This window comes from Anser cygnoides, chromosome 9 (assembly GCF_040182565.1).
Source record: "Anser cygnoides isolate HZ-2024a breed goose chromosome 9, Taihu_goose_T2T_genome, whole genome shotgun sequence".
NCBI lineage: Eukaryota > Metazoa > Chordata > Aves > Anseriformes > Anatidae > Anser > Anser cygnoides.
In genome coordinates, this window is record NC_089881.1 from 18,440,553 (window position 1) to 18,467,051 (window position 26,499).

General features: G+C 41.8%; 1 long non-coding RNA gene across 6 annotated transcripts in view; it reads right to left on the reverse strand.

The window, feature by feature from the left end:
• LOC125182285 (uncharacterized) overlaps positions 1–26,499 on the reverse strand; it is a 371,668-nt gene that overhangs the window by 77,185 nt on the left and 267,984 nt on the right. For 5 of the 6 annotated variants that reach the window (XR_010833507.1, XR_010833508.1, XR_007161741.2 and 2 more), the window contains one exon: positions 14,585–14,725. This is a non-coding gene — a long non-coding RNA (uncharacterized lncRNA). Of the gene's footprint in view, positions 1–12,696; positions 13,513–14,584; positions 14,726–26,499 lie in introns of those variants that run through there. The other variant, XR_010833509.1, reaches the window with a different exon arrangement.

Here is a 26,499-nt window from a genome sequence, read left to right on the forward strand (position 1 = left end):
CATCAAGAACAGAGGCCTGTCCTCAAGGCCGTGCACCTAGAAGAGGTAGGTTTGTTGAATGTGGCAGTCCCAGAGTCCAACTTGCAATGGGAGACTGAGCTGAAATCCTAATGTGCCCTCCTGGATTAAGTAGCAAAAAACCTCCCTAGATAACCACCTCAGTTTCACTACTAATTACAGTAACTTGCTTAGCCATTATGAACACTAACTATTGAATGAGCACAGAAAAGTCAACGTAGTGCGTGTATATATATATAGCAAAAGAAACCACTTGCAAAAAGGGTTGAGAGAATTCAAATAGTGCTTCATTTAAAATAAACAAAGGAACTGGTCCTTCTCTTTGATCTCATCCACCCTTCCCTCCCCCAGAAAATAGAGAAACAGAATACAAAGACTCAACCATGCCAAACAGGAAGAAAATGAAGGAGGGAAAAAAAGAAGAAGAAGAAGAAGAAGAAAAGCCAGATCACCAAGGTAAATCATTGACTACGAGCTATTCACTTCACAGCACGGTGATGCTGTTTTGTGTGTAGATCCTCCCCATTTGCAGAACAGCTTCTTCACCAAAGAACCCAAAGCACTTCCCAAACTCCCCTGCACTCATTTACTTATTTCACATCCCCCCAACCTGCAGCCATGCATTTTCACACTCAGTCTGAAGAAAATAACCTTCCTCAACTCAACCAGAAACAGAAAGACTGAAACAACAGCCACCAGAAAAGGTCTGGAGAGCAGAAAGCACTCCCCAGAAGGGAGAGGGCCTGGAAGGACAAAAGATGTCATGGATCCACTAATATATGAGGTCCTCTTGCCAATCAGATAGTGCCTAGGGGTGCAATTTGCCCCACTGGGGGAATCTGATTTCACACAAGTGATCGCTGGATTTCCTTTTTCCTCAGTGCAGACGGTATCTGGAGATCAAAGCCCCACTGGGAGGTGGTAAATAGTATATTCCCACTTTGATCGATCTGTAACTATCACGAATGCAAACACAGCGAGAGGAGAACACATCCTTTATGCAACACTTCCTATGCTTTTCAGACTAGTCATATTGCTGACCAAAAGAAACAGATTTAAAGGGCAGAGTTAGTCAAATTCTGCTCTGTGCTTTTCCTTTGCTATTATAGTGCTTCATTAAGGGTGATGGGGGATCTATTCCTTTGCTCTCCCCCCTCTTCTGCTCCACTCAGTCATCCTCTAGACCAGGTAATATGTAACTCCATTCATTGTGATGCTAACGAGTTCTATTTAGCTGTATTTAACTGGATATCGTGACTCCATGCGATGACCTTTCACTCCTGGGAAGTAGTTTTAAATTTGATCCACAGCAAAGGAAAATCCCTTCAATTCATTGGCTGTGAAAGGTCACAAGTGAAATGTGTTCTGATGGTATCTGCTCGTGGTTTAGTTCTCAGTATACCTGAGCATCAAGCTGGTCTGAATCAGCTTTTGTCCTGACAGCCTGAGTACCAAGCACCCTGAGAAAGCACTGTGGAAAAGGCCGCCAAGCATCTGGTGCTGCCAACTGGTATAGACAGCTCTCAGAGATGAGATGCCCCATTAAACCCAAAGCACAGGCTAGTGAGGATGAACCACAGAGGTCCTACCCAGCTTGATTTAGCATTTTGACATTCCAACTGTCTTTTTTTTTTTTTGTCCTTAAGATACTGAAAATGCAAATTAAATTCAGCATTGGGTAGAAAGGAAGAGATCTCATGTGAGCATCAGACAGTGACACTATGGGATATGACTGTAAATATGATTTCCAGAACAAAAATGGATAGAGAAAGAGAGGACTAAAACTATGCAAGCACAGTGGTTTTAAACGCTTGCTAGAACCTTTTTCCCCCTTTGCTATTGAGTTAGTGCAAGCCAAGCAGCTTGGGGTTTCAAAGTAAAACGCTGCCATGAAAATTACTCTTGTTCTTCATCTCACAGAACTCAAAGTGCTTATTTGTCTGTTCTCACACAAAGACTCAGCGTTGTAATACCACGTGCCCTGTACAGGGTGGGAAGAAGTGCTGTCTCATTTGTTTCTCATTACTTTATGTTGACACTACAGCAAAAACTAGAGCTATACATCCAAAACAAACAAACAAACCACGCCATGAAAGCAGTGAGGTGCATTCTTCTACAAGCTTCAGTTTAAATAGGAGAAGAAAAAAGAAGTACCCTCAGTTCACTTTTGTTATTTTACAATAATTGAGACAGGTGGTTGAAGGAACTCACTTTATCACACCAGACTGTGGCAAGTCTCAGATCCCAACCTGAACCACCCCAGCCTGAGTCACCCTTTTAGATCATAACTGATGTATCAAATCTAAGAACAACCAGAACAATAAAAACCAACAAAACCAACCTTGTAATGGCAAAGCTAAGTCAGAAGGCTGTGGCAGAAGAACACCAGGTATTGTGGTTGCTCCAATCAGATTTGGATGGCTGCAAGCCTACTGCCAAGGGTTGAAATGGGGTCTCTGTATTTGAAACTCTGAGGTGCGACCCAAGAGCAGTTTGAAAGGCCTTTCCCTTCCCCAAAACCACAGTACACTTGCAAAATCCTGCTCAGACTAAGATATTTGAAGTCACATTTGCCAACCCAGCTAACACAAAGAAGACAAATGGCCTTTCCACGTGCTTAGACATGCCCTGGCTATAGAGCTAAATTAAAACACACTTTAAAAAAATGAACACTATCAGTAAATGAAGCCTTTACTTATTTCCAACTGTGAAAGTACAGGAAAAAAACACCTGAGGGAACACCAAGCCTGCCAGAGACAGGGAGCAGCCTCAGGGTTCACAGTAAGAGGTGACTTCCTCCCTGTGACCTGCCACACAGAGCGTGGCGTTGGAGCCGAGACAAGCCTGTGGCCTCAGGATGGCAGCAACCAGCCCCTGTGGCTAACAGCACGTGGACGTCTCCAAATTAGGAGAGCAAGCGACAGCTCTAGGGAGAGAACATGGAGCAACAGGGGAAAAGAGTTTTTGAAGTGCAGTAGCACATGGACAGAAATTATGGGACTAAAAAACCCTTCTTTGTCTCACCTGGTAGCAAATACATTGGCAGCATGCCCAGGGCTTCCCCAGATTACCCTGGGAGCTCTCCGAGCTTGTCCAAGCAAAGAGCATAGCTGGGAGCTATCATAGAAGACAATGCCACAAAAACACCAACCAAAACGTCTGTATTCAGCCACGTGTAAAAGCTACACTCAGACACAACACAGGCAGTGGATTCTCACCTTGCTGCTGCTGTTGACTGAGGGCCAAAGGGTGACTTGCACCCAGCACAGAAAAAAGATTGGGAAGATCAGAAGACTAGAAGTTCTGCGCCCACCCTGTCCTGCTCTGACATAGATCAAACCTCGGACACCTCTAATGGACAGCTTTAGCAAAGCACTGGGGTGAGGAAGCACAGTTTGTGTTCCTACCTTGACGTGTCCGCTGGGGAAGAAGGAGGAGCAACACAGAGCAAAACAACTCCAGCTGAGAGCTCTCAAGAACCTTGAGTTCAGCCAAGTCTCTCTCTCTCTCTGTTTTTTTTTTTTTATGCTGCTAAAAAGCAAAACAAAACAGCGCAACAAGACCTAGTCCAAATGTGACCCTGCCTTTGTACTGCAGTCAGAATAAAACAACATGAGTAGACCAGGGAGACCCAGCCCTTGAAGTATGTGACCTAAAATACAGAAGAAATGCATGGGGAGGTGAGTTAATAAAACACACCTGCAATAACTTCTTTTGGAAACATGCCTCAGCTGATGTACCTGGCTTCACTCCCAGCACTTATAAACAATCCCCAAATGTCAGGGACTGCTGTTTAACAGACAGCGCCGTTTCCAGGGGGGTCCTAAGAAAAACTGAACTGACAGATTTTTTTTTTAAACACTGTAATAACTTATAAAGCTGTCAAAGTGTTATTTTATTATTATTATTTAGAACATGCTCCAATGTTAGGTCTTTGTATGAAAATTTTTAGCCAGCAGCTAATTTTTAAAGTAAAGTGATAAACTCCAGAAAGCTGAGGATACGTAGAGGCTTCAACACAGCTTTAATTAGGGGGTTGTAACCAGGTACAGGTAAATTACTGAAATGTGTTAGAGACTCTTCAGTGCTGAAATGTCACTAGCAGCTCTGTTGTGTCATTGATAAAATGCTTTTATGCTGCTGAACAGATACAACTTCCTGATACAGAGTCCAAAAGTAAAAACATTCTAATGAGGCTTTATCTGGCTTTTGTACTTCCATTCCCCTTTGCTCTTAAACAACAAGGTAAGTTAATTAAGTTTGGTTAGACAGAAGTTCTCCCTTTCATGGGGAATGTCAAAACACAAAATGCAGTCAGGACTCTTCTCGCAAAACTGCCTCTCAACCAGTTAATACAAAAATGGCCATTGCTGGAAGGGTCTGTGAAGCCAACCTAACTGCAAGCAGTCTTTGCCTTGGGACCTTACTTTCCCCCTGTAAATTTATATATATATATATATGTATTCTGCAATAAGAAGCTGCTGCTGAGGTCCCCATTTTAAGTGTTCCTGCCGCTGCTGCTTTTGCGCAGCTTGTTCATTCCCTCACTGCTCTATCTCAGCTCTTTCTAGGGATGTGCTCAAGCCTTTCTGATTGATCTTACCTTCCCCCTGGAATACTTTCTCATTTAATGCTTTCACAATAAATCCCAAAGCTTGCCTCACTGCTGATCTACAGCCATCATAAAGAAAGGTCTAGTCTGGTCCAGATTATACAGTAAGATATAGTCAGATATATGTAAAACTTAAAGAAAATAAAAGGCAACTTTCTTACCTATCTTTATGGAAACCTCCATAATCTTTGAAGTTGTCTTTTATTTTCACTTCTGTCAAGTACTTTAATTTCCCCATTTTGTTTAAAAATAAAAAATCTAAATACAGTAACTGATGGAGAAGGGCATGCTGAATTCTTAGGATATGTCTGACCTACAATGTAGTATAAAGATATCTGAGCAAGCATTAAATAATCTAGCCCAGGTACCACAAATGTTTTAGCCACCAGAGCTGCTGCTACCTCTAGGATATCTAACGTACATATCTTCTCTAAATTTTCAACTCCCTGCTTCTCACTTTCACCTTGTCCAATCTGCAGGTCCAGAATGGGATTGTAGTCACCCTGAGGTATGGCCTCATCCCAGCAGGGTGCTGAGCACCTTAGCACAGAGTGAGTTTAAGAGGAATTGAAGGAGCTCAGTACCCCACTGGGTTGAGTTCAGGCTGAGTAATGTCGTGGGTGAATACTTCCTGAAGCACTGGTAAATTCACTGAGGCTTGGGTTTTCTGCCAAGTAAGTGCCAGCTGAGGAAGTTATGGCTGCCTGGGGGCTTTCTTCAGTGTACATGTTCAACTTTAAAAAAAAATAATCTACTGTAAGTTTTGCATTCATAAACTGATGTTCCCCTTTGCCTTCCTCTTTTGCCCTCTCTGACTTCTGCCCTCCCTCCTCAGCTGCCAAGAAAGTGCCCCTTTGTGTGCAGAAATGCCCAACAGTTCACAGAAGTTAACTAGAAAAGACACATTCAGCCACTTTCTGTCAAAATGCCTTGACACTCTTCTTTCTGTCCAAAAGACCCTTTTGCTTTGGAAGGGCCCCCATTGAACACCTCCCCCCTTTCACCTCCCTCTTGAACTTACCCTGCAACACAATGCAAAATAAATAAGTAAAAGAGGCACCCCCTCTTCCCTGCCCCCAGCCTGTGCTGCGGCATTTTTTTGATGCCATCTCCACTATCAATTTTATGCAAGACACCCACAAAGACTAGACAAGTGCAAAATGCTGCCACTTGGTGTTATTTTTCACTTTTTCCTTTTTGCCTTGCTGTTTTTTCAGTGGCTTGGTTTCTTTGGCTGTGGAAGGGATCGTACCATGCACAAGACTCTGTGTGGGTTATGAGGAGGGGACCGTGCCACACACCGGTACGAGGCCAGAGGAAAACATGCTGCTCCCCGGCCATCCTGCGCCCAGCACACTGCAAACTCTAGGGGCAGAGACAGTGCAATTCAGAGCAGAAGTGAAACATTTCCACTTTGAAAACCAATATGTAGCATGGATTATTTAAAAGTCAAAACCGCACTGAAATGCAGACTGCATCATTTTGATCAAGATTTCAAAGTCCCTTGGATGACCATCTCTACTCAAAAAGATATGAGCATCCAGTATGACTCCCATTAAGCTGTGGTACATTAAGACAACCAGTAGCAGTACCATTTAACTAAACCTTAGCTTTTATGCAGTATAAAACTTTCTGAGACAGGCTAGGGAACGGGTCCTGTGATGGGTAAAACAACAGATGTTAACCTAAATCCAGTGTTAATGGGCAAATTTATTTCTGGATTCCCTTTCACCAGAAATTGCGGGGCTCTGTCCTACATATATCATCTGGCTAGAAATGACTGGATGTTTTACACAAGGATGGGCTCTTTGGAATTTGTAGCTATGTATTTTTAATACTGTCAATAAACTACTTCCTTGAGACACAGAAGGGCAATAATGGGAGCTGTTAACAAAGTGTGAAAAGAAACGGGCAAGCAAAGGTTAATCACATGGCTGTCCACTAATGACCTCTCCAGCCCTGAGTTTAAACCCTCCGCTACTTGTAAAGACCAATCACGTGAATAATTTCCTGTCTGAGGTAGTCTTTATGGTTAAGAATAAAAGCTGAGCTTATTGTGAAAAGAAAGTGCTCAGCAGGGGAGAAGGTTATTATTTTTAAGCTGATCTAAACACCTGGGTTTCTCAGTAGACCCTATTAAACTTCCTCCATTATGTCTAAATATTTCAATCATTCCTACCACAGTAGTAAATTAGTGTATTACTGCTTAAAGCAGATAAGCCCTAGCGATGGGGACATCCTAAGCTGATGCCGCTCACCCACCCTGAAGAGACCCATGTGGCCTGGAATCACAACAGTTTCTTCCCCATGAACAAGGCAACGAGGCCTGATGCCATCCCAGAATATCATCTCCTTTTGGTGTGCTGAGGTGTGAGAGGAACACTGAGTCCTGCTGCTAGCGGGGCCACAACACGGACCGAGGCTGGGGCATGGGAAGGCTCCTGAAAGCTCCTAGGGCCAGGCTGGCCCCAAAGCTGAAGGGTGTAGAAAAGCACACGGAAAAGCTTGCCACCATCTCTGCTAGGTACCTCCAGTGGCAGCCAGGCAGAAAGCAGAGAATACAGATAGGAGATGCTCCTGGTTAAAAATTTAGCTATCACACAGCAAGGAGTTCTGTGTGAGTGAGAAAAATAACACTGTCCCAGCCAGCAGCACGCTGCCCTCGCTCCCTCTTGCACCTCCTCTCACCCCCACATTATTCATGAGATTTTCTTTCCTCCTGGAGTTATGAGCCTGGAAAACAACTGGAGATCAGACTGCACACAGAGGAGATACGCAGTCTCCCTTCTTCCCACCACAGCTGCCGGGATCCCGACAACTCCCCAGCACATCCCCACCCCACAGAGCCAAGACCAGAGTGCTTTCCCTGTCCAACCCACCCTCCCAGGGCTCTTTAGTGAGGGTAGCAGAGCCCAACACCTGGCAAAGCAGCCCTCCTGAGGCTTTGCACAACGTGTTTGCTGTCCTGCTTGGAGTTTATTTATGGCCTCATGTATAAACAGTGCCAGATCCTCAGCCAAGTCCGGTTTATCTCAGGGTAAACTGCACTTATGCCATTTCAGGCCTGATTTACATACATCAAACAAAATACCTGCCAATCTTTTCCCTTCTCTACTTCCTCAAAAGGATCTCATTTGGCACATTTAAACCAAGACAGTTTGCAAGAGGTGTAGAATCAGTGTGATATTTTAACTTGGGTCAACATAAAGTGCCCGCACTGCAGTCTCTGAAGGGGATGGCATTATATCTTGTTAACCCGTTTAAATTGCTGCCTAGAAGCTGTTTGATATTGCATGGGTGGTGGCATTGCTTTTTCTACTTAGTAAATGGAATCCTTGAGTTTTCCAAGCAAGCGCAAGAGAGAAACTCTTCTGTTCTGTAAACAACTGTGTGTCCAGTTTCCATGCACGGATACCCAATTTGTGCATGCAACTGTAGTTATTGTGCATTCAAATGGGGCACACCACTAGTCACGGGCCTGGGCTTCTTGCCAGTTTAAAAGTCAGCCCTTCTGTATGTAGAAAGAGAAAGCAGTATCCAATAGAAACAGTACTCTGCATGCACTCAGAGCCCTTATTCAAGGCTCTCAGAACAATGTCTAACTGTTAATCTTCCCAACACGGCCATGAGGCAGGGAATATTTTATCTGCATTTTACAGTCAGAGGAAACCGAGGTTAAGTGACTTGCCCAAGGTCAAAAGACAGATTTAATGACAGGCTCAGGATCTAGCCTTGAGAATATGCTGTCCTGACACTGGGCTGCTACACCTTGGGGTGGACGAGGAGTAAACGTGTCCTTCCTGTAACATCCGAGCAGTGCCATTCACTAAAGGTCTAATCCAAGGAAGCTCAAACAAAAATCAGCAATGGTGCCAAGATTAGGGAAATATCTCCTCTGTGGTCAGGCTCTTTTTGTGTTGTAAATGCAGAGGCTGAAATTTCCAGAGATGTGGATGCCCAATTTCCGCTAACATTAATAAGCTGATGTGTCCAAATCCTGTAGGCAGCTTTGAAAGCCTGTTTGTGCTTTCCCTCTTCCTACTATTCAAGCATAGAGTAAGGTCAGGGCTTTCCCATACCCTCTCCCTTCTCTGCCGGTGGAAAAATTCTGGCCATACCTTCACTTACTCTGCAGTGAATGGATAATGTCACTGGGGATTGATTGATCTAATACTCACAAAAGGCCAGAGGAGAGATTCCCTTGGTTGCCACAGATACTGGATCAGGACCTTATCTTTTTATGGCATCCATATCACTCCCGCTATTTTAATATCTGAACATCTTATGGTTTATAATATACTCTTCTTCCTAACTCACCCATGAGACACAGAGGTAGCATTAATCACTTCATCCCATTTTACAGATGATGAACTGAGGCACATCAGATTCCATAGTCACAGTGGTCTGAGGTACTCGGAGAGATTCTTGGCATAGGCAAGAGGACAAGATAAACACCTGCAGTCAGAGATTTAGACAGTCTTGGGAGGGAATACCACAGCAAGAATGAACATTTCTTCGGAAAGTGCCTGTTCATGCTGACTGCAAAGGGAACCTGGACGATGAGGTAGCGAAGAGTCCTCCCTTCCAGACAGCCACTGCTAGGTGAGATGAATCCCCTCCTAAGTGGCTTGCCCAATGCCGTGGAGAAAGGCAGTGGCAAAGGAAGAAACTGAATCCCAGAAACAATCACTAGACTAGTTTTTCTTGGACTGAGCTTTGATTTCAGGTAAAAGAATTTTTTTGTTAAGGCAGAAAAAATAGTATTAAGTTTAAAACTAACAGCGTTGCTTGGATTAGTCACTGGGAATCTCAGCAGCCAGCCTCTTGAGCTCTGGCCTCTTTGACTTTCGTATGTTTAGATGTTCAGGCCCTAATGAGTTGATCTCGTTGATCTTTAGGTACCTATTCATATGCAAATCCTGGCATTCTACTTTTGCTAAACAGTCTTTGTATTAACACATGAAATAAATTTTTAAAAAAGAAAGTCAGTCTGTGGTAAATCCTCATGCTTAGATTTGTTTGCATTTGGATAAATGATCATGGTCCCTCTTTATATGATCTACTTGCTGTACCCCTGCTAGGAAAAGGAAGGGAGGGGAAAGAAATCCAACTTTTAATCTCTTCCATACCATTGTAAATGTTTTGGCATAGCAAAAATTGTCCAAGGCCCACTGGATAAGGATATAAAAATATGTTATTGCCACTGCTTCCGCTTTGGGCATATTTTAAAAAATAACAGAGAAGTGTTCTCACTCTAGTGTCACAAGGTGGTTAGACTACCAAATGGCTTGATCTCTTCTCCGATGCTTCAAAATCCTGGCCTGCCACAGAAAGGATGCCTTTTCAGGGAGATATTTTGCAAATTCACAGTGCATGTGTGTGTGTCAGAGATGTGTACATCACTGTGCCATGCCAGAACACACTCAGGAGATTTTGAGCATGAATCCTGACCCCAGTAGTCAATGAAAAGCACTCAATGACTTCAAAGGGTCCGGGATTTCACCCATCGTTTTTCAGACTCTGAAGCTTGCAATCATTAGTGGTTTGCTCTTACTAAAAGTGGTGACTGTGGAGCAGTAAAGTCAAATGGGAATTTCATTCAGCTTTGTAACAAACTTCTACCATCTCTCTTTAAACCCTGTGTATGGTACAGTTTTATATATAATGGTCCCCAGTACACTTTTTTCTCTATAACTAGGTTAACCAGAGAGAGTAATCTGAACCATCAGAAGCACAAGAAAACTGTTGCAGGGCCTTAGAACTTATCCTGGACACTATACATATGTGTGTATTTATATTTCTGGATGTGTGTATGCTCTTAAAGCTTTCAAAAAAATCTTGGCCTTGATTTGAACAACTTGCTTAGGTTTGTAGCTGAGTTTCATTTGCTGAAGAAAAGTTGTTTAGGAGCAAATGCAGGTTGCAACAAAATGTTAGGAACAAACTGTCCAGGATCTTCTTTCACAACAATCCCACGCGCTTACAAATCTCCCTTTAAGAATAAAGTGGTAGTGCAAACACCTAATTAAAAAAACGGCTTGTATTCGGAGTTACTAATTAAAAATCCTCATGTTCCCCCGACTTTTTCCCCCCTCTGTGGAAATCTGCAAGTTATTTAATTGAAGTCCCATTTTGTCGGTGCAGATGCACGAATTGTCTGAATCATCAAACAGATTTAGGGTGTTTTGATTGTTGTGTGTGCCTCATTGCTATTCCCAGAATGTCGAGCTGAGCTTATGCTGATCGGCAGGACTTAGAAGCATGAAACAGTAAAAGAGTCCTTTCTTCTCATCCCAGCCCCATCCCCCTTGCCCCCCTGGATTTACATTGAAACTTTGCCAATCTCAGATCGCACTCTGTCTGCTGCCTCTGCATTAAAATGGAGCTGGCTTGCCTGTCTCTTTGGACCCAAACTCCATCTTCAGATTCCCCTTCGCTGCCGTAAGATGCCTCTCATCTTGCTGCAGTGAAACTTCTTTAAGAAGACAATTTGATTTTCTCGATCTTTCTTTTCTTCTTCCTTTTATTTTTTTTTTAAATAAGTAAAAATCCTTCTCTGTTTTTACGTTTGTGCACTGTGTGAAAAGAAATGAGACAGAGGAAGAGAGAGAAGCCTGTTTTCGTCTAGAGGTGAAAACAGCCTGGTGAGCAGCAGGTGCAAAGCCCCAAAGCAGCTGCTTACTGCTCTCAAGTTGAAGCGCCTTGGTCCCCCACCCTCCACGCCAAGAGCACTTCATATAATCCTCTCATGCAATTCACACTGTAATTGCAGATATCCAGACTGCTAGGGCTCATTTTATTATTATTTTTACTGATAACAAGATCTGAAAACAGAGGACCAGCCATATTAATTAGCTGTGTGTCGCTAGGCAGCTTCTGCAGAAGCAAGTTGGATTCTTTCCCTTTCTTTTTATTTCTTTTTTTTTTTTTTTTGGGGGGGGGGGGGGGGTGAAGTGGGGGTGAAGGACGGACGACACAACTGCTTTGCCCCCTCCTACCTCTCCTCCTTTTTCCCCCTTGAAGTCTACTCAAAGTAGCACATGGGCAACTTTCCTGTTGGCTCTGTAGGTCCTTTTATTTTCTTGCCTGCCTCATTCACTCCTTGAGATGAAGCCTGTTGGATGGGTGCTAGCAATGAAGATTAGTGTCTTGAGGACCAGCTTGTTTTCTCAAGGCTCTGCTTGTTACATTGCTAATTATGGGTCTATGGGACCCTTTTCTGATATTTGACTAAGTGGCATGGATTACTGTGTAATCATTTCCCCCTGGGGAGGGAGATCTTTTATTATTATTATTATTATTACTATTACTATTATTATTATTATTTACCTCTGGACACCTTTTCAGTAGCTTTTATTTAAGTAATTGCTCTTCCCTGTAATCCAGGAATTCTCATTTTTTTAATCACATTATGAATTTCACCAAACACTAGTTAAAATGTTAATTACTGGTAAATACACACTTCTATTCCTTCTGTTCAGAGTGAATACAGATCCTATGAACGTGGTGTTTGTCATCTGTACCCCTTATGTGTTATCTCTGTCTAATAGGACACTGTTTACAGAATGAAAAGACTGAACATGAACATTTGGCTCCAAACTTTTGTTTTAGATTAAAGCTTAATGAGTTTATGCTTCTTTCTCAGTTTGATTTTCAAGCCAGAATATAAAGGAATAAAAGTCAGTGTGATGGCATTATTATTTTTAATAACTCGAACTGATTCTGCAGTGCTGAAAGACACTACAGAAAATCTAGCAAATGGGATCCTTTATTTAGTCGCAGAAAGCCTGATCCAGTTGCCATGAAGTCAAGGCAAATTTCCTGCTGACTCAGAGAAATTGCCATCAGTGTGGAAGACCACATGAGTTTCTTCTAGAGCGTGCTGGCAACACATCTCAGATCCAAATAGACCAGTGTGCCTCTAAGCAGAGGGGAGTGGAAAGGAGATTCAGGTTCTGATCCCATCTCTAGAAATGTTTTCAATTTGCCTTGTAAATGGATTATTTTCCTGTTTTACAACAACTGAGTGATTTCTGCAAAATAAGTTACTGAGGTCTTTTATTTATGCTGAAAAACAAACAAAACATCACTGACCTGATCTTTGCAAAAAAAGTGGTTTGGAAGATTCAATAACCTTCCTGTAAGAGCGTTGGTAGAAAAATGGTGTTCAACCTTAATGTCTTTCAAGAACCTCACTCCAGATTGACAAAGAACTGGAAAGGTCAGGAAATACCCTATGTCTGGACTGTATAAGTGAATTATGACCAAGGTGTAAATGAGAAGAGTCTCAGGCTGATTTAATCTGTGCCATTCCATCTATGATGCCAAAGGCTCATTCTGGCAATGAGGAAGAGGCAAAGCATTGATGCAGTTTGGGGACACCTGCTTCTCACAGGCCAGTATGTCAGGACACTGAGTTTCACACCTTTTTATGGCTTTTTCAATCACTCCAAGCCTGGTAAGGCATAAACTTTCAGCTGAAATTTGCAAGCCAACTGCAATGTTAGGGTGCTGTCAGAACTCAGTGGCACCATGGACAATAATCCATCCAAAACAAACTGTGCTGGCACAAACCCTCATTATAACGTTGTCCCATAAATGGATACTTGCCTGAATGAACAGAACAGCTCTGAGCTCTGCAGGCTCTAGTATGTTGCCTAGGAAGTCGCATGGCTTAAGTCCCATTTGTTTTTAAAACAGACTTGGTAGCCTCCTCTCAAGTTTCAGCCCACAAAGCGGTTGGACTTGGAGCAAAGTAAACACGCTCCAATGCCGATTCTCAGCAGTCAGTCCAAAAGTGCTTTTCCCTGGGAGGCCACAACAGGGATGTCCACAAACTTTCAAAATAAACATAATTCAAGGTGACAGTGGCACACCAGGACCTGCGTTAAGGATATGTCAGAAGAAGTAAATCGCAGGCCGGCAGAGGGGGAGAGAGCAGATCAAATGATATGGTGAAAAACCCCCACCACATTGGTTCCTATAAAACTTTCAAGCAGTTCAATTGGTTTAGGGTAAGCATTGTTAGTTGTACAACTACCATGAATTTAACCTATTATGTTTAAGAGTTTGTATTCCTTGCCATTACAAATGTGAATGTCTTAGAGACTCTCCTGAAGATGAGATTTATTAGGCTAAAAAGAGGAAACGCCTGAATATTTCCTTGAGAAACATATTATTCCATCTCAACTGAAATTAAAACAGATCAAGTAAATAGCTCCAAAAGCTGGAAAACTCAATTTTTTGCCCACCCAATTACGCCTAGCTAGAGCAGCCCATACAATTTTCCACTATGGCCATAACGAACTGTGGGTGGTCCTCCCGACTGTACTATATGAGCTGGAGCACTGGAGCACAATGAGGCATGCTAGGGACTGTCAGCGCGTTTTAGGATCTCCTAATTCTTGTTCACTGTAATCACACCACCACGTACAATATAGTGTTTGAGATAACCCTTTGAGCAAAAATCCTGATTTCAGAGATTTCAGACATTGGAAAAATTCAGTCTGAGAGATAACTACTGTTATTTAACTTTTTTGAGCAGAGACAATCAAAACTTTGGGTGCCAACATTTGTGCTTTCTTGTTGGACCTGGACTGTGACCTTAGTTGGGCTTTCAGGCTCCTATCATTCATTTGTGTTTGCTTATGTACAGATTTTTTATTTTTTATCCAGGTCTCTTTGTGCTGTAATCACCTATCCTGCATTCTAGTTACTTCGCTATAAATCATCCATTTACTGTTACAGTGCTGCTTAGGGGGAACACTGTAAAACCTTAAGTACCCAAGAACCTCCAGCTCCTATAGAGGAATCTTTTTTATTTAAATCAAAGCAATAAAACCCAAACAGCATTTCTCTCTCTCCCCCCTCCCAATGGATACATACTTTCCAATATTTACAGAACTACATAACCACCCTATAGAAAAGAATTCATATTTTCATCTCAGCACTTACCAGATTTTAAACAGCACAGATGAGTTGAGATAGCAATCCTTCTACGGCAAATGAGGAAGTTATCAGAACCAACTTGGGAAACCAGTGGTATGAAGCAGCAGCATGAACAGGATTTTCAGAAGGTGAGAAATCCCACGTCACCTGCAGGGGTGGAGAAAATATTTTAGAAAGCTCAGCAATGAAGGAACAGTAAATGTCTAGTTTGGCACAGTTCCTGCTTGCTGCCAAGGGTCTGCAAGAGGCACTGTGTGCTGTGGCTGAGAGCAGGGTGGGATGCACTGACCACTGGGAGATGCCTGCTGTGTCAGGGAGGGTGTAGAGGTCCTCAGGCATGGGAACAAGATCTGGCCTATTTTGGGACACCACTTCATAAAAGAACAGGACTTCATATGGAGAGGCTGGATTCTGCAGCAGGACTCGTGGAAGCCATGGGCAGCATTTGCAGTAACACCAATGCAGTTGTTGCGATGACATTCGGGAATAAGACTATATATTATGTGTACATCTCTGTGTTGCTGTCGGCCCTTTATCTGCATGTTAGCAACAACGTGTTGTGAGTTTATGCGGATTATACGAGGCAGGAGGTGGTCCCTTCTCCCCTCCCTTAATCTCCACCCTGAGGGGTCAGGGCCAGCTACCCAAAGAGGTTTTCTCGAGTACTGGTTGTGCTTTAAGTGCCTCCTCCACATCTGGGCCCTTCTCTCCACATCCTTGTGGTCTAGTCATGATGATTTCAAATCAAAACACGCTGGGGCTATGACTTTCACTTGGGAGATTACTATATGCCTACAAATGCTCTCCCTCCTTCCTTCCTCCTCCCCCAGCCAAAAAAAAAAAAAAAAAAAAGGAAAAAAAAGAAAAAAAAGAGTGGGAGTAGGTCACTGGTGTGGTGACACCACGCCAAACCTGCTGCCCACGGGACTACAGGCCAGAGAACTCCCACATCTGCCCACACCTCACTTGTGTCTCCTGCAATAGTTGTAGCACCAGGGAGACCCTTGTTATTCAATGCTTGCACAAATCCTGCTCTGTCTAGTGCTTTTAGATGCTACGAAACATAATATAAACTAAAAAATAAGAGTATTTGGGCAGGCAAGCACCACCCAGTGATTTGTGCGTGCAAATACAGGTACCACATTTTAAATCTGCTAATGAAATTAAGACTGTAAATATTGCTGAGGTTTGAAATCAACATTAAAGCAGTCCACCAAAGCACAATTGTGTACAACAGTAACACACCAAGTGCCATGGACCCAACACGGCACAGCCATTCCCAAATTGTTCTGAAATATTTCAGATTTTGTGCAATCGTGCTATACTGTTTTTTACCATTGCTTGCACCAGGATTGCATCAGAAAGCTCCAAGTAGAACTGGGATATCCTGGCAGACAATATGAAAAGCCATAGGAAGAGAAAGTCATCTTCATTTCAAGGAATTTAGAGCCATTGAGGCAAAAACTGGGAAGCGTGACAAAACAGGTGAAGGGGCTTGCTGGAGGTTATAGATGAGACCAAGACCAAGGTCTTGCTCTTGCCAGTCCAGTGACACATCCACTGTACAGCCCTACCTCACACTGGTCCAGACTTGGAGAGTTCGGTTTCCTCCCGTCTACATACACACTTATGGCACCTACTGATTTTCTGCTCTCACCAGCAATGAGGACAAAGGGCAGATGACTGGATTTTGTTCGTCAGCAGCTGCTGGCTTTTCACAGCCCTTCTGCAAGCTTGAATAACACATGTTGCATCTGGAGTGCTGAGGGCCGTATTTTAAAGTGCTTAGCACCCAAAAACGCCTACAGGAACACTGAATGGAAGCGACCTTCAGCCAGATGTTCAAATTAATATAGTACCAGCTTGCTGAGATCTTTGGCCAGTAATGCTGGGGCGCGAGTGAGCGTGGAACAATTCTGAAAGTCCACTAAACAGAGCTGGCAGGGTATTTTAATAAAAAAATATAATACGTTTAAGCCTAATATTTTCAAGGAACACTCATAGCTGAGCCTTGGGATATCTGGTTATAAAGCTCAGCTATTTACTAGGGGAAAAGTAATTGTTTTTCTTATCAAACAGAAGCACTCAAAGTCTGTGTCGTAAGGAAAATGCTTTTTTAGAAAGTTGTAAATAGTAACAATTTTCAGAGCCAAGTTAAGGACCTATTATTACCATTCCTTCATATTTTTGCAAGGGCATCCTGATCTCTTTACACCCATCTCACCTAGCATAAAAGAGAAGGGTGGCCCCCAACTCCAGCAGTACCCATGCTTGCTTCCCCCGACAAGTCATACTCATTGGCTTGTAAGTGCTTCTATTCATTTTTATAAGCCAGGAGGAACTTGTTCATCAGAGTTCATCACAGCTCTGTTTTTTTCCCCTCCATTTAATTTTAAGAGTGGGCTAGCCCCAATATTTGCAACTCCTCCTGCCCGGTTTCTTTTCATTCTTTCTCTCTTCCTTCCTTCCTTTCCTCCCCCTCACTCCCTCCCTCCGTCTCCTACTCTGTCCCCTTCAGAAGCCCCCAGGATGACACTGCTCATTGATGCTTCTCCTTCATTAGCATTTCAGCAACTTGGCTCAGTAGTTTCAGAGACAATCCGTCATGAGAAAACTGAAGAATGTGCCCCATTTGCATGATTCTGTGCCAGAATGCAACTTTTTCTCAGCTGTTCATTGTGTAATTTCCCCTTGAGCCTTCAACTTTCCCATGAAGTCCCAGAAATCATATTATAGAATTCCAGACCAGCTAAAATGCTCCAAAGATTAGTTTTATGGACATTTTTAACCAACCTCCCAACTCTACAAAGAGAATCACATACATAAGAAACAAGGTTTTACTTTCTGTTGTTACAAAAAGCAATGTGCCTGAGAAGAATAAAGTCCTTTGAAACTACAAGGAGGAATTTATGCCTCATGATGAGAATGATCCAAAAACTGTTGTGAAACCTCAGGCATATTTTTAACTTCCACTTGTCCTTCCTTAATTATTTTATTCCTCTTACAATTAAATGTTTGTAATCCATTTTGAGAGTCTTGCTGACATGAATGGATATGCAAACAACTTGATTGAAATGCTCAGTGCATATGACTAAAAGTTACTGGCTCTCACACATCAGCAGAACAAATCAAGCTTTTGGTTAGTTGGTTTTAGAAATCAAAAAGTGGTTTATAAAAAAAGACAGGCAGATAAAACCTGCTTCTAATTACTTTCTTGAGGGCATCTGAGTTTGTAGAAATAAAGAGTTTATTATATTAAAAGTAAGCAAGAAACTGAAAACTGGTGTAAAGCAATCAAACTACTTTGTCAATTAAAATGTATCCCATTAGGAAAATTAGGCACCTGTTCCACAAAAGTTAGACAATAGAGTACGGGAGGAGAATGCTGCATTTTAACAATCTGGTTGCTAATTAAATTCTTTACTTTTTCCTATGCGCACCAATAACTATCATTTTTCCCATGTCACTTTTAACCCACCAAAACCATTTAATTATTCTGCCTCTGAAAAATACTGGATTTCTTCTCTTCTTTCACACCCATAGCATAGAAAATACAAATATATAGATACACTGATATATACAACTCTGAAAAAAATTTCTTTATAAGTAGATGCTTTTAAAAATAAATTTATTCCCCCTCTCCCCTGTGTCTGGTTGTGTAAAAAGCACCCTTGCTAACTCAGGTAAATATATTGAACAAATGCACACCCAAACTCACACTGTATGAGTGTACACTTACACATACACCCACCTGCTTTTACATATATACATGTTGTTAAAATCCCATCAGAATAAAACTTGCCAAGATTGGAACTTCATAAGCAGATAAATTAACGTCCTTCAGATGCAAAAGATAAGTTTTTTGGTGAGAAGCTCACACGGTGATTAAAGTTAGGTTGTGGAAGATTTCATTAATTATAGGTGACTGGTTTTCCTCTCAGAGGACAGATCAGGTCCCCCAGCTCCCCCTCAGCAGCTCATCTTAAATTGTTGTCTAACCTTTCCCTTAATTCAGCTCATCTTGAGCTGATGGGAACTGCTTTCATTCCACCTCTTGTGGAGGTAATGAAACAATCTTCTTATTCACTTGGTTCCTCTGAGCCGGTGACACACAACAAAAAACCCAGGGCCCTGATTAATGGCCGCTAATTAGCAATGTTAATGACCAGGTGTCCAAGAGCATGGCCAGCTCCTCTCAGCATGGAGTGATCCCTCAATGAGGGCCCTGCAAATCCAGCCCCAGTGACCCTTCCCCTCAGCTGCCAGTAATGAAGCTGAGCTCTCTCATTACACCCAGGAGAGGCTCAGGGGGAGGCCCGGGCCTTGAGAGCCAAACCTTTTCCTTCGAGTCTAGTGGGCCTTCCATTAATTAAGGTCAGCATTTTTGCTCCCCTTCCCCCCCCCCCCCAAAAAAAAAAAAAAAAAAGCCCTCAAAGGTAAAAGATTTGGGCAAAGGGAGGCTTAGCGCTTTTGGCATTCTCTGCCTTCCCAGTAATAAAAATGTTTTTTTTCCCAGTGTTTTTGGGCTGCGAGCAGCTCCTTCCTCCCTGTAGGGTTTCCAGTCCCCCAGAGCTGACAGGGGATGAGGAAAAGCCCATGGGCTGCAGCCGCTGCTCCCTGCCCGTGGCTCCTGCTCACCTCTGGCCATAGGAGCACGGGAGGTGGCGTGGTGTCTGCACTGGCAAAGGCTCTATTAATTAAAAAGCCAAACATGCATCTCCATGGCCCCACAAAAAATGTATTTATGTGTTATTCTACATTAATAGTTTAGCAATATTTATTACTCCTTGTTAAAAAGTGACCTTTGGCATAAACATCAAGTCCAGCAAGCCACTTCGGGAGGTTTGTCTGGCTGCAGTTTGCAACTCCCTTCCTCCAGCAGCACAAAGCCGAGGCGATCTGTGCTTTCTTTCCAGTTTTGGGGGGCAGAAAGGGGAGCTCACCCTGTCCAGCCCTGGCCCCAGTACGGGGACAGGGGCTGGGCTGCCAGCTGCTGCCTGAGCCCTGCGCATCCCCACACCGGCCCCTGGCTGTCAGTACAAGCTGCAGGCAACCGCAGTCACTTGTAATAGATTTAGAAATCAACTTTGGCTTTTGGTGAGAGTTTATTTATTTGTTCGGTTGTTTTTTAGGCAGAGGAGGGGATTTATATTTGCATGTGCAGCATACTGGTACAAAAAAAGAGCCAAATCTTCAAAACCTTTTGCTTTGTTAATTTAGCAAATGTAGTAACTAGTTTATATGCTAAAAGCTATGTGAGAGAAAAAAAAATTGCAGTGCACCTGCCTGCAAACTGTGTGGTAAGGCTGTGTGCTCTCCAATATCTGAAGTTTCTGGAAACTCTAAGTTAGCTTCATTAGCTTTTACTTTGACCATGCAAATGTTTTATTTTCATTGGAAAGAATATTACTAAAGTCCATCATTTTTCTCATTCGTGGACTGCAAGATTAAGGCACACAAGTAACATGCATCTTGAGAGGGAGTAGTTAGGGGAACTGATGGGGAGATATATGGCCTTTTACTCTAAGTCACATCTTGAGCTGGAAGCGACAGAAAGTTAATACTGTGAGAATGCCATTTGGTGGCCGTTCGAAGATAAGGGGGAGCCTAGCGCAAACTTTAATGTGTCAGTGCCTTCACAAATGCATTACCAGTAGCAGGAGAGGTAGCTGGACACCATACTGCACCAATTGTTTTCCTATAAATCCTAAAGGGGTGATTTCTATCTATCTGAGTAATGCTGTCTCCTCCCAAATGACAGTTATCACTTGCTCTCTTGACCGTCTGGACATTCCAGCAATGGTTAATACGACAAATTAATATGGAGATGATAATGCATTTCAATTTTCCTAGTGAAATGTAATAGTTATAGAAAGAGACAAGGCGCTACCTGCCTTGTGTGATCTGCCAGCTCTCTGAACCACTGTTTGTGCAGCAGGCACATTTTGGGACCCACTGACCGGGAGCCTGGGTACAAGAGGTGACAGTCCACCGATAGGCATGTGCTCCAGCTAGGGGACTTCCATGTACAAATTAAGCACTGAACTTCTCGCTTTTCCCTCGTTAGAATATTTTACTCGCACCCAACTTGCCTAGAAAAAAGTCTTGCAAGATGTACCGGTTCATTCCCAGCCGATTAGTCCCTCTCCATGGGCTCGTTGGACTTTGTAAGGGTATGCAGCCTTGAAATGGTGCTGCTTTCACCTCGCACACAGCAGGTTATTCAATAAGGACCTGCTCTGGCTCTGGCTTCCTTCACCTGAAACTGTAATCGTGCAGTAGGTCAGCTGTCTTTTAAAAGGTGTTTTTGAACCTGACATGGATTTTGGATGAAGGTATATGTCTGCTCCCCATCTAGAGGTGTGCATTGACTGTCATTACAGATAAAGACTCAGTTCCCAGCTCTCCCAGTGACCTCCGAAGAGACTTTGGGCAAGTCACATACAGCCAATGAGGGCTGCTGGTGGAAAGATGATACAGTGATGGTGAAAGCATCAAAAATAGAATGTTATACATAAAGCTTCATGAAAATTTTGCAAGGGTTTAAATTAATAATAATAATAAAAAAAAGGAATAAAAATAATCCTGCCCCTCTGTGCCTCTGATCTCCTTATATAAAACAAATATAACACCGTTGCCTTCATTTTCCCCCATCAAGGCAGATTGAAGCAATGCCCAACCCTTCATGTGCATTTCTGTGGCATCAAAATCCTGTGGGAAACCAGTGGCAATTGATGTCTTTAGTAATATGACATAAAGAACAACTCAGTTTTCAAAATATCGCTTGCTCATTGTAACATCATTTCCAGCACTGTGCTGTTCATTAAGGCATGGGTAAACAGAAAGCAACTCCTGTAAACTGTAAGAGCTTTTGTAACTCCATCCTATGCATCTAATTGATCAGCTATGCCAAAAAGAACAAAAGTCTTTCTATAGCTATACTTATTCTATTACACATTATGCAGATAAGGTTACAGTTAGGCCCAGACACATTTTTTTTTCCAGATAAACCTTTTCTCAGTAAGAAATACACATAATGATCACAAACTTTTCATGAATCGTTATTGAGTCTTTTTTTTTTTTAATTAAGAGTCTGAAAATGTTTGTATTCTAAATTTACTTGCAGTTAATTAGAAACATCTAGGAAGCTTAAAATATCTTTTCAGGGAATTATATTTTTTTTACCAAAATTTTGGATAACATTTCATGTCAGACCTTCGCCTCTGTTGTTGCATACACAGCTGAACAAAACAACTGGTTACCTGCAGTTCCACTAGCCACCCTTCTGCCTCCTATACACTTGTCCTTTCAGGCAGCAGCTGTAATGCCTTTTAAATGCACCTTCAAATTATTTTTTCCACTCCTCTATGTCATTGCTTAAGTAAAGCAACCAGTATTCTGGTTGCTCATTACATACTGGTATTTCATTTACAAAAAGAATAGGAATCAAAAGCAAATTTTTGCCTGATTCTGAACTTTCCCAGGCATTTGGACACAGCTTCTGGTCAGTGTCCCACAGGGAAGGAAGAAAGGAGGAACACATGAGGGCAGCGACCACCATGTGGGCCAAATCCCAGTCACTGATGCCAAGGAAGTTCTGACACTGACTTGTGCAGCAACAAGAGCTAGAAGTTTTGGAAGATCAGAGACATTTATGGAGTTGTGAAATCTGTTGACAATAAAGATGCTAATTCTCCTTAATCCTGTAAGGTCCATGTTATATGCAGTATGCTATTTTGTAAATTCTTCAGCAACAACAACAAAAATTAGTCTCCAGAATTTCTGAAATCCTCTTGATGCTGGCTATATTTTGCTTTTATACTGTCCAAGTTTATCCCAGTTATAAACTCCCCCAAAATGACAATGCTGAGGACTGCACAGCAAGTGTATGGTTTAGGCTGGGTGTTTTGATTGCTGGGTTAAGATTTTGGCATTTCTGATAATTTATCTGGTAACAGGACTTTATCAGGATTTTATGGGTGGTTTTCCATCTGCTTTTTCTAATTGTTTTCTGTTACTATCGTCTGCCTCAGTTTGCCCCATTGTAAAATGGACATGACATTACCTTTTCAACAAGATAACGTGAAATTTCATTTGTTAATGTTTGCAAAGCAATTTGCAATGATTGATTGCTGTGCTAAGTGCAATGCATTATTAATACACTAATTAGATAAAAATAACAACTAAGAAAGGAGTTATGGGGATTCTGATAAAAGGCAACTGGTAACAAGGCAAGAACCCTGCACATTATTGGAGCACATAGCTCCATAGGCAAATTAAAACAAGGGCTCTGTCCTCAGAGTTTTGGGCAATCCAGGCTACATAATTGATTTGAGAAGAGCTACTCCAGGCTACTGTGTAATTACAGAAGTATTCACTCTTCTGGCTCCCACTCTCCTTGTCATGTTCTACCTCATTGCCCTTTATGCTAAAGCCTTTGTTGATGAGGGGACGGAAGCAGTAAGGACAAATAAAGCAATTAGCAGGTAGAGGGAATGCTACCAGTGTTTAAGGATAACATACAGCCTTTATTGGGACATTTACTAAGTAGAAGTCTAGAGCTTGCAGGACAGACGGAAAATACAGGTAATCCAGAAAAATAAACAAGGGAAAACAAGACTCTTTCTCATTTGTATATTGTATTCAAGAAGTTTTGGCAGGAGGAAAGTATATTCAAACAGTCAATATCCAAAACATGATGATTTTACTTAAAATAACTATAGTTTTAGTGAGATTACCTTCCAACTTGTTCTTTTTCGTTACAATCCAGAGTCTCATCATCAGAGCGCTCTTCTCTCTAGTTTCAAGTGTGCATTGGCAGTAAGCAAACTGTAATTTCTGAAGGGCTCAAATCTCATTTTAAGTTGCCGCAAAAACAGCCAGGAGAGGGAGCCAAGACCTTGAACAAGCCTTTCTTCCTGGCTCTCTGACGCCCTGGGAAGGAAGCTGAGCCATTTTGGCCAGGGCTCCACAGTGAGCACAGGGCTTGTGTCAACACATTGCACAACGAGGGCGTAAAAGTGACTGGAGACAAAATAATACGTGATGTCCCCAAACATCAAATGCTGGATGACTGACGGTGAAAGAGAGGGAAGAAGGAAGACAGACAAATGAGGACTAATGAAAATGAACAATACTGTAGTTTCTCACTTTTGATGCTTCCATCTGTCATCAGGAGACTAGTTTAAGAGATTATGATATTCTGCAGATTCTTTGTAACTCACTGTCATGTGAACTGGACACAGGTGTGAAGCAAATCATAAATTCGGATACTGCAAAGCATGGTAAACTGAGATTATGGCAGGTCTAAACTTGGATCAGGATTGCAATGCCAGGCCCTGAAATGCATGGAAGTGCTGCCGCTCCTCCAAAGACAACCCAGCGCTGGGTGGAGTTTGAGCTCTGATCTTCAGAAAAATGTCCGGGCTACTCTTTATCCATAACATGCCAATCCAAGGTGCTGGGTGCAGGCATGCCTGAACATTTTTGCTGGCATGAGCCTAGGTGCAGATGTGACCTGAGAAGTGCTGAGGAATTTGTATAATAAATGTTCTCTGACTCTATATATTCAGTCCAAAAACATTGCAGGAATGCTAAGGCTTACCTCATTCCTCCTTGTGAACAATATAAAAGTAAACCTCCTGATGTAAATCTTCTCTTTACTGCTAAAAGTCAGCATTGCAGTTAGTGGATATCAAGGATACTTAAGTTCATGGGTACTGTGACTTTGTATAGTAGATAGCTGAATCACTGTCACTCCTCATTAGAAGCTCGTATTTTTACCAGAGCTTGGTTAGAGAGTAAAGGAAAATAGCTGCATATAATTATCTAAGATAAGGAAGAAAGAAAGGAACAAAAACAACAACAACAACAAAACCCAAAACAAAAAAGAAAAACAAAACAGAGAGAACGTGAGGGGGGAAATGATCTCATTTTAAATTTTTTAAGTGGAGAAACATTAGAAACTTAGAAGACAATTCCATTCAGGGCCATTTGTCATGTTTTTCTAGCTGAAAATCTGGAATATTTTCTGATTCTAATTTTATGTTCTTATTTTTTTTTTCCATTTCTTAGCTTTCAATGTGAAAAAAATCTTTCTAAAAATCAACTCTCTTCCCTTATCTTTAGTAGGAAGAAAACAAAAAAAACCATTAAGACTAGACTGATATGGAGAGAATAATCACCAGGAAAATTTAATAAGTCCTTTTTGCTGAGTAAACTGAAAATAAAAATTCAAAATAAAACAAAAATGGCTTAATTTTGTCTGTTTTACCTTGAAATTTCGCTTTGATATTATAAAAAATTTGAACTTCCATTCTATATATATGTATTTTCTAAGTATCTGTTGCTTTCAGAAGGATTTTTTTTTTCTTCAAATGCTTTCACAGATTTAGTTATTGTTATCTACCGCAATCATTTTTGTAGACTCAAATTAATTTATCCTTTACTACTGAGTTTGTTTTGTCTATATTGTTTTGAACTCTTTTTCCTGTTATGCAGGTAGAAGCTTCTCAGAAGTGCATCCAAAACAAACTGAAGATGAATACGGATGAACTGAATTGGAAACAAAAAGAACTTTTCTCCTACTCTTACCTTAAAGATCAAAGTATTTGGATCAGAGACAAATACACTATACTTTATTTTCCAAACTATTTTTGTTTTTAGAGAAGCCCAGCAGTGTTTCATCAGGTGCTTTAGCCAAGCTATGATACAGTGAGTCACTCCAGACTCCTATAACAGGGAGCAAGGGATCAGCCTGGAGATGTTTCATAACAGCAGCCCCAAAGCCAGATATCAGTGGAGATCCCAAATCAATGGAGAAACTTCTCACAAATCTTTTTCCGTTGAGCTCAGGGGAAGCAACTTCATAGATTTGTCTTAAGTTAGATGCCAGGAGTGTTTTTACTTCCTGTGGTCTCTGCAGAGAAACATCGTCCTGAAGCAACAATGATATCAACTTGCAGAACAGAAAACTGAGGCACAGAGGGAAGCAACTCTGCATAGAAATGGCTGGCTGGAGATCTCAGCCTAATCTCCAAAATCCCAGTCTGGTGCTCTCTCAACACTGTGCTGCAGTTTAGGGAAACCTAAATCTTGCCATACTTGCTATGTACATTTACACCAAAGTTACTTTTCCAGATTTCTCAAGCTGGCCAAGTGCTGCAGAACTCCCTTGATTATTGTTTCCAACAAGTGGGAATAAAAGGCAGAGCTTGCTTTCTGAATGACCACACGCATACCTCGTCAGAGGCTGCATGGCAGCAACTGAAGCGTTCGCATGAATCCCTACAGCTATCCTGTAAATCTTGATTAGCCAGGGGGAGTTTCAAGTCTGTTATTAAATGTTCAATTACACTCTAGAAGCAACAACAGAAACAAATTGATAAAATTGTAGTAGGAGACAACAGTTTTCAAGAAAGAGACCACTATAATATGTTTGTGAAGAGAGCCTGGAATGATTTGAATAATGAACAAATTTGTAAAAATCAAAGTCTGTTTGCAGGTGAATAACAAACAGAGAAAGGGGCAGAATTGGTTCAATGAATTATGCATTATGAATCATTTAACAAGCACTGATATCTATAAAGATAATGATTCTAATGTAAATAACAAGCTTTTAATATTTATGCTGCCTTAATAGTCTGGAGAGTCTGAAACGATAGGTAAAAATTAAAACGGCTCCTTGGTGTTTTTCAGTGGAAAACAGATTTATCACAGTGTCACAAAAGCAAACCAGTACCACTTCATGCCATGTCTGATACACTTTTACCCCACTGGGACCTTGCCTACCCTAATGCTGAGCTCTGGACAGAATAAATGCCACTAACAGCAATACCATGAAGGTAAAATCAGCACCTGCTGAACAACCTAGATATTACAGAGCACTCAGACAGTGACAAAACTGGAGATTTCACTTTCCT